At 41.2% G+C, this 9,866-nt stretch overlaps 1 long non-coding RNA gene across 5 annotated transcripts in view; it reads right to left on the bottom strand.

Annotated features, from left to right (window-relative positions):
• Positions 1-1,683: 1,683 nt before the first annotated feature.
• The window catches only part of LOC118088580 (uncharacterized), a 58,135-nt gene continuing 49,952 nt past the window's right edge, over positions 1,684-9,866 (bottom strand). For 2 of the 5 annotated variants that reach the window (XR_004693029.2, XR_004693030.2), the window contains 3 exons: positions 8,776-8,928; positions 7,558-7,632; positions 1,684-7,359 (listed from right to left, as the gene is read on the bottom strand). This is a non-coding gene — a long non-coding RNA (uncharacterized LOC118088580). The remainder of the gene's footprint in view (positions 7,360-7,557; positions 7,633-8,775; positions 8,929-9,866) is intronic. The other 3 variants (XR_004693031.2, XR_004693028.2, XR_004693032.2) reach the window with 3 other exon arrangements.

Here is a 9,866-nt window from a genome sequence, read left to right as displayed (position 1 = left end):
GTCTTGACATGAGGCCACAAATGGCCGCACATGAATATCTCTGCAAGTCTGAACAAATGGGTTGAGCTTGGTTCTGGGGCAGGGAAAAAAGTATGTTTAGAAGGAAACCCTGCTTTCAAAGTGTTAGAGAAATGTTGAAATAAGTGCAAGCTCCATGCAAAAAAAAACTTGCCACCCTCATAGAATTGTCGTAAGCAGTGGATGTATCAAGCAAAAACAAAATAATTACATACACAGATGTAGCACAGTTGATAAAATGGCTTTCAGATAATGTGTCAGATGCCAGTCCCTTGTCAACTTCAGTTATGTTGCCCATAAGTACATGGATATCATCTGGTAAATATCAACTCCATCTGCAAGAATGATTCCAGGATATATATTAAAATGGGCTTTGTGTCTTAATAACATGCATTCAGTAAACCTAAATTCAGATTTGTAATTTAAAATTGGTCTTCAGTAAAGTGCCAAAAGCTTCCATTTTTTCATTAGCCTTTGTAGTAGTGTCAAATAATATAGCTCTTTGATGTTCTCATTGCTACATTTTCTTCCTCCTTTGCCTGACGTGGCATTTGATGACCAATTAGCTTTGTACAGCACTTACATGCATGAGTAGTTACAGCTGACTAGGAAGAAACTGATTATAAACTAGTTAGCTGCTTCTGCAGACCCTCTTTTCCATATTTTATTAAATGGATCTCCCCACATATTTTTCACAAGTAGAGAATTATCATACCAAACATGATAATTTAGTAATTCAGCATTTGTTTTTGCATTCAGTTCAGCAGTACTTGTTCCACTTTAAGATATATGTTTGAACACAATATACATGAAGAAATATGTCAAAACATAATTTATTTAATACATTATTTTCCTTCAGGATACTGTCACAACATGCTCCTGTGGGAAGGAAGCCAATCAAATATATGAACAAATCCTGAATCAGTTTCAGAAGGTAAATGTGTTTTCACTTTGCAATTTAGCTAATGGAATGCAGGAGCTCTCTTGAGCGGGTTGCAGAAGTCTGGTTTTGAACTGACAGTTGGCATGAGACCAGCCTGGCTGGAACCCTTTCCTGTCACTCCAGAAACTGTCTTCATGGCTTGTTCAGAAAAACAACAACAAGCACAGCATTTCCCAAGCCCAGCTGGCAACCTAGGATCTTTCATTGTTGTTGTTTAGTCGTTTAGTTGTGTCCGACTCTTTGTGACCCTATGGACCATAGCACGCCAGGCACTCCTGTCTTCCACTGCCTCCCGCAGTTTGGTCAAACTCATGTTCGTAGCTTTGAGAACACTGTCCAACCATCTCATCCTCTGTCGTCCCCTTCTCCTAGTGCCCTCAATCTTTCCCAACATCAGGGTCTTTTCCAGGGAGTCTTCTCTTCTCATGAGGTGGCCAAAGTATTGGAGCCTCAGCTTCAGGATCTGTCCTTCCAGTGAGCACTCAGGGCTGATTTGCCTTCAGAATGGATAGGTTTGATCTTTCATAGAACTGTAGAATTGTAGAGTTGGAAGGGATCTCAAGGGTCATCTAAGTTCAACTCCCTGCAATGCAGGAATCTCAACTAAAGCATCCATCACAGATGGCCATCCAACTTCTGCTTAAAAAACTCCAAGGAAGAAGACTCCACCACAAGAGTCCACTGTCAAACAGCTCTTACCATCAAAAAGTTCTGCCGCCGCTACAGCCAAGCTCGGGGAGGAGGATGAGGCGGTGGTGGTGCTGAGCGGCGGTGGCTGCGAGGGAGCATCCCGCCTTCGCCTCTCCATGGCTTCCTCGCTTGGGCAGTTTTTAAGCTCACTTAAAAACACCACTGAAATATTGTGATCGTTCGTATATTGATTTTAGCCGGATCAACAGTTTTTTATTTTATTTTTGTTTTTGTTTTTTCTACTTTTTTATTTTTTCCTATTTTTTATTTTTATTTTTTCTATTTTCTATTTTTCTTCTATTTTTTCTATTTTCTATTTTTTCTATTTTATTTTTTATTAATTGGGGGGGGGGCAGAAGGTGATCTCGCCTAGGGCACAAAAAACCCTAGCACCGACCCTGTGGACACTATACTTCTGTTGATGCAGCCTAGAATAGCATTAGTTGGGTTTTTTTGCAGGTGCATCACACTGTTGGCTCATGCTAAGCTGAACCATGGCAGAACCAGATGAAGAGATCCATAACTGGATCTCCTGTCTCTTAAAGAAAATAAAAGCAAGTGGGCAGGGAAGGAGGGCACTTTGGATTGAGAATGTAAAATTTCCCCCTTGCACTGATATAAATTTCCCATAAGCCTGCAGAAGCTGCTGTTTACCCTGTTAAGGTACCTACCCATACTTTTTCTGTTACACCTTGCTGTACAAGCAGCTACAGAAGTAATGCAGGAGACACCAAAGATATGTCATTTGTTATCCAGTATTCACACTGGTTGTTTGAAAGGTTTATCTTTTCCTGTTCCTTTTCAGATGGACTCACACTCTGCAGCAGTTAAAGCCCTTGGGGAGCTGGACATCCTACTGGATTGGATCGATAAGACAGACTAGGGAAAAGGCTGGACACAAGAATGGGCCACACAGAGGAGATGAAATGAATTTAATTTTGTGAACCCTCAAAAGCTTCATCCACTAGCATTGATATCTGCCAAATGCTCCAATATCTGATATTGGATATCTGTATTTGACACCTGGCAATAACTTGTATTGCTATGTAAACATCTCATGTGCAATGCAACTTCCCTCATCTCCTCCTCTCATGCATCCCTAAATCTGTTCTGGGTTTTCCTTCAACCCTTCAGAGCAAATTTGGGGAGGCCTTGGGGCACTTGTAAGGGAAAGAGGGGGGAGTCCCATTGTGCAATCATAAATCCTCGCACTGATGGGGAGGCTACTTGGTGCTCCATTGGGTACAAACAGATGTTTATTCTTCTTAACATTATTTATGTGTTCTTAACATTATTTATGTGTTGGACCCAAATATGTACAAAGTTCATTTGATCTAGCGCAGCTAAATCACTAACTAAAAAATGTCCCAGAGAGTCCCTCAACTCTCCAGGGTTTATGTTTGGGACAGCAAGGGGGAGAAGGAATGGATAAAAATTGGCATTTCTACAAGCAGAACATTCCACTGCTAACCCCATAAATGATCCAGTACAGTACTAAATAATTGTCAGCCAATGTTCATGGCTATTGCACTTGCAGTTTGTAGTATTTCATGATATGTTGTAGTGTTGGTGTTGACATTATTTATTAATAAATATTTGTTTATTGAGCATGTTTATATCCTCCTGCCTTTCCAGCCAAAAGGATCAGCAAGGTAGCTTCACCTCAGTATAAAAGCAACTTGCATTATAAGGAGTTTTGGGTGGGCTTCTTGTGGGGGATATTATGGTGTCCAATCTTTTAAAGGACTTGAAACTCATACTGATACCCACTTACCCAGGAGTAAGCCCCATTGAACAAAGTAGGGTTTACTTCTAAGTTAAAAAAAAGCATTGTGTTGTTGTTTTGCGATAGGTTTTGATGCGGAAAACTGAGGGAGAGGCTGGTTTCATCTTTATACATTTTGTCTCTGATTCTGTAAGGCTGTGAGGCAGGGGGCTGCTAGGGTGAAAGCTTCATTCCCTCATTTTATTTCTTATACACATATTTAACCTCATCTGTAGGACAGAGGTGTAACATGTTGTGAGGAGTTCTGAAGTGATTGAATACATTTTGTGTGTGGCTATGTGGTGTTTAGTATGATCATATTCTTTGAAGCGTAGGGTTGGTTGTAAAAGCTGCTCCTTTCAATCACTGACAAAAGCTGTCTTTGCCAGTGCTTGTTATCCTGAGAAGTTGTCTTTCCCAGTTCTAAGAAAGCTGTGTTGTCTCAGAGCCCCAAACTGACATAACCTGATGAAGGAAACCTTTGGAGAACTGTGTTGCAGTGCAAAAGATTCCCCCTCTTTGTATACTTCATTATACAAATATCACATAGACCCCCGTAAGATGCAACAGAGTAATTTGTGTAAAATGTATAGTATTAAGTTGCAAAACAAAAAAAAGTAAATCTCATCAAAGCATTAGTGCTAGATGCAAATTTATTGCTGTATCTCCTGCCACAACAAGAGAATTCAGGGGAGCTCAGGTCAATACTAAATGTTTTCTGAATGTGAAACATTTTGGAAATATATTGTTTGAGTAGATTACACAAAAAATGTGTTTCTCACACACAACCATCCATTTAGCAATACAAAGAGAAATACAGAAGGTATTATTTCAAGACAAGTACAGTAGTGTATAGCATTTAATTGCATTTAAATCAAATGCATTGTGTAATTATGGCTGTAATCCTAAACACATTTACTAGGGAGAAAGCCCTACTGAGCCCAGCTGCACTTCAAAGTAGACCTTGTACATCACCTTGCTTTCATGAAAGGCAGTAGTGAAACAATATACAGTATATAAATTATATGCAGAAAATTGTGCTGTATAAGTACTGTATAATTAACAGGTGGTATTGGTCCATCAGATGTTTAGTTTTTGTCCCAACTGAAGTTGATCTTATTAAAAGACTTCCTTGTCTCAGCTTTGTAGTATATGAAAACTCACAGTCTTTAATATATTTACAGCACATTCCTATGCATGTTTACTCAAAAGCAACTCTGCCTTACTTCAGCGGAACTTACTCTAGGCTCTTGGTGATAGGGCTACATCCCTCACATTCAAACCTTGGCATATTTACTATGAGGTATGCACCGCTTAGTGATAGCAGCCTTAAATTTATAAGCTTGGGATCCAGAATTCCCATGAGCAGAACTCTGCACATAGGACACTCCTGCAGGAAGGAAGAGTTATACAGGCAATTTTCACTGCTTCCTGCTTCCTAGTGCAGCCCCTGTGCCATCTGAAAAGCTGCTCTGGAGGACTAGGGCACTCTCCAAAACAGTGTGGGAAATGGTGGTGAGCAGGAAGAGGGAACATCACCACCTCTTTTCTTCTGCTGGGAGCATCTGCTGGATCAAAGCCTGTTCCATGATGAACTAGTCTAATCTAAATATTAATGTTTCAAGATTTACCAGTAATAGCTTATATTTGGTTCCTACAATCAGTTTACCTATTTGCTCCATTTTCTATGGACATGATTTCTTTTAGTGTGTTGCATGTGGAGATACAATGGATAGTTTATGTCATCTGCAATATGTGACATGCCCCAATTAGCATTTCCAAATTTCTTTATATAAAAGTTGGTACGTTATTGAACTGGTTGCAGCCTTCCCAAGTTATTTCATATTGGACAAAAGTATCTTTCAATTCCCCCTCATCTAGCATAATTGTCCCTCTTCTCCTTTATTTGCCAGAGTTGTTCTCATTTACAAAATTGAGCTGATTTTGCACATATCCACACATTCACTATAGACACTTCTCCAATCTTCTGTTTCTGACTTAACATAAACTGAGCTATGTCACCATCCAACAAATATGTATTTCCTTTCCTTTCCTGCATATTATATCAAAGTAATTGGGGTTCAATGAAAGGGACCCAGGTGGCGCTGTGGTTAAACCACTGAGCCTAGGGCTTGCTGATCAGAAGGTCGGCGGTTCGAATCCCTGTGACGGGGTGGGCTCCCATTGCTTGGTCCCAGCTCCTGCCAACCTAGCATTTCGAAAGCACCTCAAAATGCAAGTAGATAAATAGGAACCGCTATAGCAGGAAGGTAAATGGCATTTCCATGTGCTGCTCTGGTTTGCCAGAAGCGGCTTTGTCATGCTGGCCACATGACCTGGAAGCTATACGCCGGCTCCCTCGGCCAATAATGCGAGATGAGCGCGCAACCCCAGAGTCGGTCACGACTGGACCTAATGGTCAGGGGTCCCTTTACCTTTACCTTTTTAATTGGGGTTCATGGCTGTATTTGTTTTTGGGTTTTAGAATCCCACGTCCTAATGCCCAGTGAAAGATATGTATATGTACAACAAACATGTGAAAATACTAGTTCCAGGATGGCAAGGGACAATAATGCACAAATTAATAAAAACAAAATGATAGGGAGTTGTGGCCTGGACATGTCTAACCATGAACACATGCAGCCTTCCAAGAACATATATACAAACGTCTTGAAATGAGTGAAAGGTGTTCAAGAGCAGACATGTTTTGAACAACGGAACTTTTGCAACAGCCCTGAAATCCAAACAATTGCCTTGATTCCCCCCCCCCCACTATCCTTTGCAAATCGGCAGAAATGTGATTCCTGGGTAGCATTCTTCTCCAGTAGAAGGAAGGGTGTGGGGAAGAATTTCACAAAATCTCAAGGAAGAGATGTTACTGCATTTTCAGCTCTCTGAATCAAAGCCTCTTCCACGCATAAGCCATTACAATGGGTGCCAGGGGTCCCTACATGAGCTGGTTGCTTTTGTGTTGGGAGTGTTCTGTTCTGGAACCTTGTCTTCATATGCATAACTTTTGTCATCAGACCATAGATATTTTGAAACCTGCTTTTGGAATAGTTAAAGTTTAACAGAAATGAATGTGCTTCCAGCATAATACTTGTTGATATCCATGAGAGTGTTTTTAAATAATTGTGATAGAGATCAACATGCGGAGGAAATATGTAGACAGCAATCACCTATTCAGGGTTGGGTTCTTGCTGCTGTTTTCGATGTAAGCTCACTGGAAGAGAAGAACTATCCATAATGTAGCTTGAAATGCTTTGTTTTTAACAATATGTTTTGCCTGACTCCTCCTCATTTAACAATGGATGGGTGCACTGGCAATCTACTCAGTACGACTCCTGCCTAGGTCTTGCGGAAAGAAATGGGAGCTGTCCAAGACAAGAGCACATATGCTTTACAACAAGATGCGGTTTGATTTGGTTTTTGCTGCTCATTTAATTGTAGAAAGTCTTGCATGATTCGGGAGGTGGTGCAATTGACTCGCAGATGAGCAAAGAGAATGTAGGAGGTGTTACCTGACTGGAGCAGAGGTGCTGTGCCCAAAGCTAACTCCATAGAGCTGAACCTGCTGCATAGTCCTGCTGCTAAAGTCAAATCCTTCCTGTTCAAGTACAGGGGCTGCGTGTGTGCATCCTTCAAGCCCAGTGCCCTATGCAGTTCTTTAAGGCACAAGAGGGCTTTGCACCTTAAAGCATTGGGGGAAATTGGCCTGTTGACGTGTGCCTGCTCAACCACGTGGCAGTCTAATGGGCACCCAGGTGTTTTTTAAAGCCTCCCATCTAGTGCTCACTAGTGAAGTGCCCACTTTTATCTCCTTAATTCTCTAGAATTGACTATGTAACACAGAATACTGATTCTGATTCTAATATGCCTCCAGCCAATTAAGCAGGATATCCAGTTCTCCAAGGGCTTTCGTAGCAGCAAGTGTAACATCCATCTGGAAGTTAATTGACATGAAAACTTGGTCAATAACAAAAGCATTTTTTGGGGGGGGTAACATTAGCATTTAGGGGTGGGATGTAAACATTCCCCTTTAGTCACCTGCTGCCTTTATTTTTGTTGTTAAGATTAATATCATAATCAATAAGAATTTCTATTGCACTTTAAAGTTCAGGTTGCAGTCCGATCAGTTTACCTGCTCATAGTTGGTGATGATCTGCTGATATTTGTTTGTTGCCTCTTCCCCACAGCTGCACATATTTTCATCCTGCTGGGAAATTATAGTAAGAATAGCCATTAGTATAATAAAATTCAGTGGAGGTTTGGGACATACTAGTTTCATCAGCTGCGTATTATCAGACTGTACTACAGTGAATCCATCACTACCAATAATAGTGAGCTTGGGTGGTGAGTGCTAATGGAAATACTGTAGAACCAAAGTGGGGCTTTGGAAAAAAATTGTTCTATTCTTAACTTCAGATTTCTATATCAGCTTGTATATATTTTTTTTGAAAAAGAAGTCTTCATGAAAATTCATTACATAGTGCAAATATCTCCTGATATATATGTTCAAGCCCAGTGCCCTATGCAGTTCTTTAAGGCACAAGAGGGCTTTGCACCTTAAAGCATTGGGGGAAATTGGCCCGTTGATATTTTTGCAGAAATTGCCTGTACACATTTTTGCAGAACATTTTCCCCTAAAATAATGCATTTTGTACCATATTTTCACCATTTTGAGCCCAGTCCTGGCCAGGGCGGGCGGGATATAAATAAAATTTATTATAATTATTATTAATAATACATGAATTTTAATGGAAACTTTACCACTGTGTGTGCATTTTTATACATATTACTTGGCAGGAGAACTATAATGCAAACTTTGGAGAAGTGCAAAATTCAAAGGTTGGCTGTGTTTCAGTTCATATATTGTTAATGTAAGTTAGATTCACCTTTTAATGGAAAACTGAGGTAGAGGGTAAGGAGTTTGTCCTGCTATGTGTGTAATGGCCAGCTGCAACCCTGAATGAACAGCTCTTGTGAGTATGGAGGTTACGCTAAAATATTCTTTGGTGGGCCTCAATTGTTATCTTTATTTCAGTAATGCTCTGTGGTAGTTGTTCAACATTGGGGCCAGAACTGCCTACGTGTGTACTTCTCTGCACATTCCTGCTAATTCTCTACATTAGGCATTATCTATTGCATAATATCTTTAAAATATATCACAAGATACTGGCAGTATCTCCTCCAAAGAAAACTGACCCTTTCAAGTGGTTCACATTCTGTAACTTAAAGAAGGCAACAGTATCGTAATGAACAAATCTGAAGATTAGTCAGATTAATTTACATCCCTTCCTAATAAACATTCAGGGCAATGAAAATTTGATAATTTCCACAAAACCAACGTGTGACTTACACACACTCTGAATTTCTTCTCTATGCTGAGGAAGGAGTTGGCTATGCCACTGATTTTCCGATTGATGTAAAGACTTCCTGTCTCACAGTGCCTGAAGACTTTGTCCAGGTAAAATCTTAAGATGCTACGAGCAAGGCAACAGCTGTCTAAAATCTCCAGGGAGAGAGTTTGGGTTTATTAAACACTGTAAGACAAAGCTTCCAGACAATGACAGTTGTAGATTTTTCAGAACCTTTAGGCAAATTTGCATTGAGAAATCGGGTCCTCCCTAACAAAAGGGCACCTGTTGCGGTGGAACCTGGCAATCAGACCCTGTATTGTGGGTGGGAACATTGGAGCGGCCACAGCACCCTATTGGTGGTCCCTTGATCTTGGGAGCAATTGGGCTAGAGGGACGCCAATCAAAGCTATTGAGGGACCACTATTTAACCCGCTGCACGTGTCCCTGAGATTCTCTTTTGGACTCAGTGCATCGGAAGACCCGCCCACCTCTCCCTATATTTAGGGCTTGCGCTTGACCTTGCTATGCAGTCGTGTGTCGCCTGTCGTTGGGACAGGGGCACGGCAGGAATTTTCCCCATTTGGCTGATTGGCTGGTGCCACTTGGATTTCGCCTGCTGCGTAGCAAACCGTCACAATTTGTAAGGTTACGGATAGGCTCTGGTTCTTGTTGATAGAGGTGGCAGGATGTCTAGTCATCCCTATGCATTGAGTATTCCTTTAAGATGGAATCCACGGACTCATGGTTGGTCTTCCCCGTGCTGGGTTGTGCCCTGAGCCTGAGTCCAGGGCTCATCTGGGTGGAGGCTGAGCAGACCCCCTGTTTGGCACCATCCCAGGTGTTCACCCAAGGCTGGCTTATGGTTGGTGCCCAGAGCCAGCACTACCTGCAGGGCTGCAGGTAGCTAGTCCAACCAGAGCCTATGCAACCACTCACTTGATTGTAATCAATAAAGTTGTGGCCTAAATTCTGCCAAAAACCAAACCAAAAATTTGAGTCTGTCTGAATTTATTTCTTGGGGATGGTTAAAAGGTCTCCACACGCAAAAGGCTTCCCACACACCAGCAAGGGAAACTGATAAAAGCTTATA

This window comes from Zootoca vivipara, chromosome 7 (assembly GCF_963506605.1).
Source record: "Zootoca vivipara chromosome 7, rZooViv1.1, whole genome shotgun sequence".
Lineage (NCBI taxonomy): Eukaryota > Metazoa > Chordata > Lepidosauria > Squamata > Lacertidae > Zootoca > Zootoca vivipara.
Note: the sequence above shows the minus strand (reverse complement) of the source record. Positions and strands in the feature narration are given on the sequence as shown.